The sequence below is a fragment of the Eptatretus burgeri genome, chromosome 11, assembly GCF_056783735.1.
Source record: "Eptatretus burgeri isolate ZD-2024b chromosome 11, Ebu_testis_v1, whole genome shotgun sequence".
Lineage (NCBI taxonomy): Eukaryota > Metazoa > Chordata > Myxini > Myxiniformes > Myxinidae > Eptatretus > Eptatretus burgeri.
Genome location: NC_140971.1, coordinates 35,558,070 through 35,565,635, shown reverse-complemented (window position 1 = coordinate 35,565,635; position 7,566 = coordinate 35,558,070).

Genomic DNA, 7,566 nt, shown 5'->3' with positions numbered 1-7,566 from the left:
TTTTGTGTACAAAACGGATCGGTGTGAGACTTTGTGTTGATTGTTGGGACTTGAACATAAATATCATTCCTGTCCACCAGCCCATACCCAGAGTACAAGATATCCATGACAACCTTTGTGGGAGTTCTTGTTTCTCACCACCGGACCAGGGAAAAGCATACCATCAGGAGTCTATGGCAAAAGAGAGGAGGCCAATGACAGCATTTGTGATTATGAATGGGTGAGGATTCCATTCAGACTCATGAATTCTGCCGCAACAGAGCATTGCCTGGAGGAGCTAAGGGATGAAATCTGTGTGTCATATCTGGACGACACCCTTGTGGACAGCAAAACATTTGAGGACGTTGAAGATGTGAGAAAAGTGTTGTGCCAGTTAAGACAATAGGGCATAAAGTTGAAACCAAGTAAGTGTGATCTGTTCAAGCCCAAGATCCAACACCTCGCTATCATGTGTAGGTCGTGGCTGCTTGGTTGCATCATTTTTCTGGGGGCATGGCTGTGCCACCTATTCAGTGCCAGTACACTGGTACTCATTTCACCAACCTCAGAAGGATGACAGGCTCAGTCAACCCTACCTGGTATTAATTCAACAGCTGATAGAGGCTCAAACTCAAGACCCTAAGATCATAAGCCAGCCAGCTGAACCATTAGAGCAAACACCTGGCTTATTGAGGTTCGATACTTGTGGAGGATCGTATCCGCTGAAGGGAGCCGGGTGGACCCAGTTGATACTGCTGCCGTTCAAATGCTGTTTAACAAAAGATACAAGCTAAAATACACACTATTTGATGAAAAATATGCGTTTCTGCAATAAACAGAATCGTGATTTGGAACAAAAAAACGGTCAGAACAAGCTAATGTGTGAAAAACGCTTGTTTTAGGCAAATAAAACCGTTTTTGCATTGTTACGTGCGGCCTCTGTGCCTCCAATAAGTGTCCCTTGAGTACACGAAGGCTCACACGGCAGACAATTAAAACAATCACTTTAAACTTTTCAGTTAATTGGCAAGCCTGGTTTTGGCTTCGTGGTTAGGGTGGTGGCTTGGGATTCTAGGGTCCTGAGTTCAAGCCCCATTGGTCGCTGAATTAAAATACACCAGGAGGTTGACTCAGCCTGTCATCCTTCTGAGGTCGGAAAAATGAGTACCAGTGTACTAGTAAGGGGGACACTGCATCAGCGGCATAGCTGCATCCGGTGCTGGATTAACCATTAGGCAGACAAGGCATGTGCCTTAGGGCCAGCCAAAAAATATTTTCACGTTAAATATTTGTCTTTTTTGTATTAAATATTTTGTTCTTGAATCAGTTAATCTTTTGTCTGGGGTCCATTTCCATGAGCCCGAGATCTCATTTAAAATTTTCAGGCCATTCTCTAAAATTTCAAAATGTGCCTTAGGGCCAACCGAGGCTTAATCCGGCACTGGCTGCATCCCAACCAATGATGCAACCAGCAGCCACAGGCTGCACTCGATAGATAGAGAGAGTTAATTGGCAACCAACCAGGTGACACCAGCACACCACATACAACAGAAGGAAATTTAAAATACAATTCATTAAAACCCACTGTTAAAATGCACTAACATCATGCAATAAATAATTCAATCACATTTTAATCAATGATTCATCAATAACTGTAAAATTCCGCACAGGAAATACAAATCACGGTCAATGCTTTTTAAAACTTCACCAAAGTTACATATATATATATATATATATATATATATATATATATATATATATATATATATATATATATATATATATATATTATATGGCGTATAAAAAATAGTGTGGTAGATAAAAACATTAGAAAGGAAACTAGAGGGGGAGCACTCGGGAGAGTGCAAAACCTCCACCGCCAATACTGCTGGGTCACTCAAGTGAACCTTATATCTTACTCATTAAATACTAGTACGTGCCCGTAAAAAAAAAAAATAATAATAATAATAACTAGAACTGCCACTTTATAACTGCTGGCAGTGATGACCGGGTACCCAGTCCGTCCGCCTTTGATACAACATGGGACTTTGTGCAGATGACAGTCGCAAAGTTTCGCATTCATCGGGAAAGTGGTTCCAGCAAAAAAACATTATTGAAGAGTGATACAAACAGAGGCCTGCTTCGATATGGCGTGGGACTGAAGAGCTACGAACCGGGCAGCACAAAGCGTTCAATTTCCTTATTACTGGCGAACAGATTCAAATAATTAAATAATTCTGGCTGCCAAACCGCGTGACCGATCAGGTTGAAATTTTAAACTTTTGTTTCGCATGTCGGCTGAATTACAAATCTGGAGTTTCATATATATAGAAGCAGCGGTTCCAGAGTAAACATTAATTAATATTTATCCTTCAATCCAAGATGGCGGCCAAACCATGTGACTTGTGACGTCATAATTTTCACCACATGTGCAAACACGATCGGCGACGATAAGTGCAAATTTTCGCTTCGCTTGGTTAAGCAGTTCCAGAGAAAACATTATTTAATATTTTTCTTAAAACCAACATGGCTGCCAAACCCTGGGCCCGATCCCGTTGAAATTTCAAACCCTCATTCCGCATGACTGTTCCACCATAAAGCTGATGTTTCACATTGATTGATGCAGTTGTTCCAGAGTAAACATTAATTAATATTTTTCCTTCAATCCACTATGGCTGCCAAACGTTGCGTCGTATCTCAAAAGAGGGTGAGAACTTTTTATTCGTCATGGAGAGGCGGTCATAGTGGTGGAGTTTCGCCTGGATCTGTTCAGTCGTGTCAGAGAAAAAGACGTTTTAAGATATTATTTTTCAATCCAAGATGGCTGACGAACCATGTGACCTATGACATCACAAGTTTATATTCTGCTTCCAACTGGGTATTGGAACACGTGTGTGAAGTTTCGTGTTAATCGGTAAAGGTGCGTTTTTCTATCCAAGATGGCCGCCAAACCATGTGACGTGTGACATCATAATTTTTAACACTCGTGCAGACACGATGGTAGATGATAATTGCAAACTTTCGATTCGTTGGGTTAAGCGGTTCCAGAGAAAACATTATTTAATATTTTTCTTAAATCCAAGATGGCGGCCAAACCGTGTGACTTATCAATTCGAAATTAACAAACTTATATCCCCTATCTGTCCCGAATATACTTCTGAAATCTGCCCTTCATCCGACCAGCGCTTCTGGAGAAGAAGATGTTTGAAGGTTTTAGGGTTTTTTCAAGATGGCCACCAAACCATGTGACGTATCAACAACAAATTAACAAACTTGAGAAAGGACCTCATGGGGAATATATGTGTTAAGTTTCGTCTTGATCTGTCTTGCCCTTCTGGAGAAGAAGATTTTTAAAATTTATTCATTTTCAATCCAAGATGGCTGCCGAACCTTGTGACCTATGATATCATAAATTTAAATTCTGCTTTCCATCGTCGACCCGAACAAGTGTGTGAAGTTTCGTGTAAATCGGATAAAGTCTATTTTTCTATCCAAGATGGCCGCCAAACCATGTGACTTCTGAGGTAAAAATTTTTTCCATGTATGCAGACTTGAGCGAGGAAGGCACTTGCAAATTTTCGCTTCGATGGCTTATGAAATACCAGAGAAAACATTATTTAATATTTTCCTTAAATCCAACATGGCGGCCAAACCATGTGACCTATCACTTTGAAATTAACAAACTTGCATCGCATACATGTCACGAATATAATTCTGAAATCTCGCCTTCATTGGACCAGCGCTTCTGGAGAAGAAGATGTTTGAAGGTTTTAGGGTTTTTTCAAGATGGTCGCCAAACCATGTGACGTATCAACAACAAATTAACAAAGTTGAAAGAGGACCTCAGGGGGAATGTGCCTGTAAAGTTTCGCCTCAATCTGCACAGCCGTTCTGGAGAAGAAGATTTTTTTAAAAAAAACACTAAAAAACAAGATGGCGGCCGAATTACGTCATCGATGACGTCAAGAAAAACATTTTCGTCAGTGATTTTAGGCGGAGATGATGCTCAGAATTTTTCAGATTTTTCCTATACGGCGTTCTACTTGACGAATTTTCACCGGTATATCGCTTCACCTATGACGTCACGAAAAATCACACGTGTTCCCCATAGGGAGCTTAGTAAAATGTATCAAGCGAAAAAATTTTCCATTGCAGGGTTTCTGAGATACAGAGGTCCAAAGTTTATCGTTTTTTTCAAGATGGCGCCTTTGAATGGCGCCTAAACCTTTGAAAAGTGGTTGGTTAAAGACACTGGGTTCAATTTGTTCCATGCTGGTCGAGTTGATTTAGGAATCAGAAATACAATTGCTCTCTTCCACCTTTAGTGAAGGAAGCATTGAGAATATTGGTTATTGGACTTGAAAGTTCACATGCAAATTCCGTAACGACATGGTATTCATCGAATTACTCACCCCATGCAGTCTTGAGAACGACTTGGTGCAAGCCAAGTGTTCTGGTGGCAAATTTGTAATCAACAAAATTAAATTCAAATCAAATGGAAGACCAAATAAAATAGTTACTGTGTTGGAGTCATCAGAAGGAACCAAACAAGCAAAAAGCAAAGATGAAGTCATCAGGAGGAACATGTGTAGGACTTGGGTTTCATCTGCGACTCCTCTACCCTCAAACCCATCCAGGCACAGCCATGTGAGCCTTATTTAAAAAAAACAAAAAAGAACGCAGATTCAAAAAATTAAATAATTCGAGCTGCCACACTATATGATCAAGTTGTAATTTAAAACATATATTCCCCATCACTACTCGATCATAGTTTTGAAATTTCAGTAGTTATTGGAAAGTGAGAAAGAGGATGCAGCAGTTCAAGAGAGAGTATTTAAAATATATATTTGAAATTCAATCCAATATGGCTGCCAAACCATATGACCTATAATTATTCATCAATACCCTGGTATCCCAAAGGATTGCAGAACATGCGTGTGAAGTTTCCCCTCGATCTGTCCAGCCATTCTGGAGAAGATTTTTAAAGGTTATGGAGTAAATCCAATATGGCTGCCAAACCAGGTGACCGATGACATCATAGGTGGGGTACTTTTTGCTCCTTATGGAGAGGTGGTCATATTTGCAAAGGTTTGCCTCTGTTCAGCTGTTTTGGAGGAGTTTTTTAAAGGTTTTTGAAAAAAACAAATATATATGTGTATATATATATATATATATATATATATATATATATATATATATATATATATATATATATATATATATATATATATATATATATATATATATATATATATATATATATGGCTGCCAAAGTACATGACCTATGACATCATAATAAAAAAATTCTAACGGTGTAACACGTAAGATGACCCTTTTTTCATACTGATCCGATGTAGCATTCTACTTATGCAATTTTGATATCATAACGAAGGCACCTATGACATAATTTTTTTTAAAAAATCACATTTGTTTCCCATGATGAGTCCTTGCCATTTGCCAAGTTTCAATTTTTTTTCCATTGAGCAGTTTTGGAGATACAGAGATCCAATGTTTCTCCTTTGTTCCACCATGGCTGCCACACCACGTGACCTATGGCATCATAATTATTATTAAACATTCTACATGAGGAGTTGCACCGATGTTGAAAATTTCGGGAGAATCCGACAGGCGGTTCCAGAGAAAAGGAATAACAAAATGTAGACATGTATGTACGTACGCATGTACGGGACTGATCGCTTAACCCCGCTTTTCGCTTCGCCAGCGCAAGTTAATTACGCGAGCAGGAATCCTATCTGGGCCTGAAGCTTTGTTCTGATTGATATGTTGCAGGACTTCGTACACTTCATGTTCTGCTACTTGTGGGCATGGCTGGAGTGCAGTAAGGTATGCCGGTAGAGCATCCATACATAACGGTGTAACACTATGTGCGATTCCGGTAAAATAATTTCATCGATCCTATTGGCAATGACTAGCATATCTTCAGGGTCAATGGAAGGAGGAGGCTTGATGGTGCTTTGGATATTACCCAAATTTGACAATACAATTTCACTGGATTACGCCTTTTAAACTTTTACATTCTTCCATGACAGAAATTCCTTTTGGCTTTTGCCAATCATTCTCAATATTTTGTTTCTTCCATATCTCTCCACCTTGGACTTTTCTTATTACAAAGCCTTTGTCGTTTTCTGAGTGCCTTAATTCATGTCGACGTCCACAGCTTATCTTTAATGTGGCATTTGACTCGACCTGTGCGAAAGAGTGTTTCCAATGCTGAGTGCAATGTCTCATAGAAGGTGTCACACTTTGTTAGTAAGGTAACTTTCTCCTTTACTTCAGACCAAATATGGTGAGTTATCCATTGGCTAAAGTATTGTAGTGCTGAGTCGTTGATTGGTCTGACTTGATGAGAAACCATGGAGTTTGGCTGGGACATCTTCATTGATCTCCATATGACTGTGTTGTGATCATTCCTTCCATAAGGTGGTAGGATCTCAGGATCCTTGCACAAAGTGTGAGTATTTATGATGATTTTATGTAATATCCCTTCTTGTCTTGTTGCCTGCTTCACTACCTGAACCAGAGAGCTTGAAGTTAGTGGTGAGAGAGATATTCAGCCCATTTTTATTATTCCACAACAGCAGGAACCTTTTTAGAATGAAGTGTGATGGACACACAGACGGACAGATGCTTCTGCATTTATCAGTAGAAGATTGCAAGGACAATAAGGCATGTAACACTTAAGTCTGAGCGTGTAAGCATTTGTGTGAAGGTGATCGACCATTCGAGTTTTCCTGGGAGTGATGAGCTCCTTCCCAACACACCTGAGCATACACCTGTTTAAACAATTGGCGTGAATTGCAATGGGGTGTTTAAAGACTTGGTTCTTCACTCAAAGGGCATGACTTCAAATACAACGGCTGTTCTTGCAGTGGTGGGTCCTGGACTTCTAAATTAGTTCGTTAGTTAGTTAGTCAATCCAAACATCTGCTAGATGCTTATAAGTACACTTTTACAGCCCAATCACATTCAATTTCACCTCATAATGACGTTTAGCATTGCTATCAAGATTTCCAAGGTAATTGAAAGATATTTTGATGGACTACACAACAAGAATTACAAACAGTTTCACAAAAAAGCAGTGACGTTTAAAATCGTTGCTGAAGTTGTTGTTTTCACCACTCTAAAATGACAGTGACTGTCGCTAACTGAAAGTAACCCAAATTTGCGTCCACCCACAGAAAAATATATAATATTACAGCACACAAACAACAACCACCCCAGCCACAACAACAGCAACTATGTGTTGCAAAAGATTTTTTTTTCTTGGGAAGGGAGAGCTTTTGTAGAAAAAAAGACACACACATGGAGGTGTGACGCAGGAGGAGGCCATCCGGCCGATGAAGCCTTTACCATTTGAGGGCATTCCCACCAATATCCATGCACCCCTCTATCCTCAATCCTTACAGGTGCCTATCCAACTTCAGTTTGAAGTTTCAGCTGCCACCACTGCTCCAGGGAGACCATTCCATGCATTAACCTTGAAACAGTGGAGTGAGGAAAACAAATGGACAGATACAGGAAGGCAATTCCACAGGCTGTAAAAGAGAGATGAAGGAAAGTGGCTGA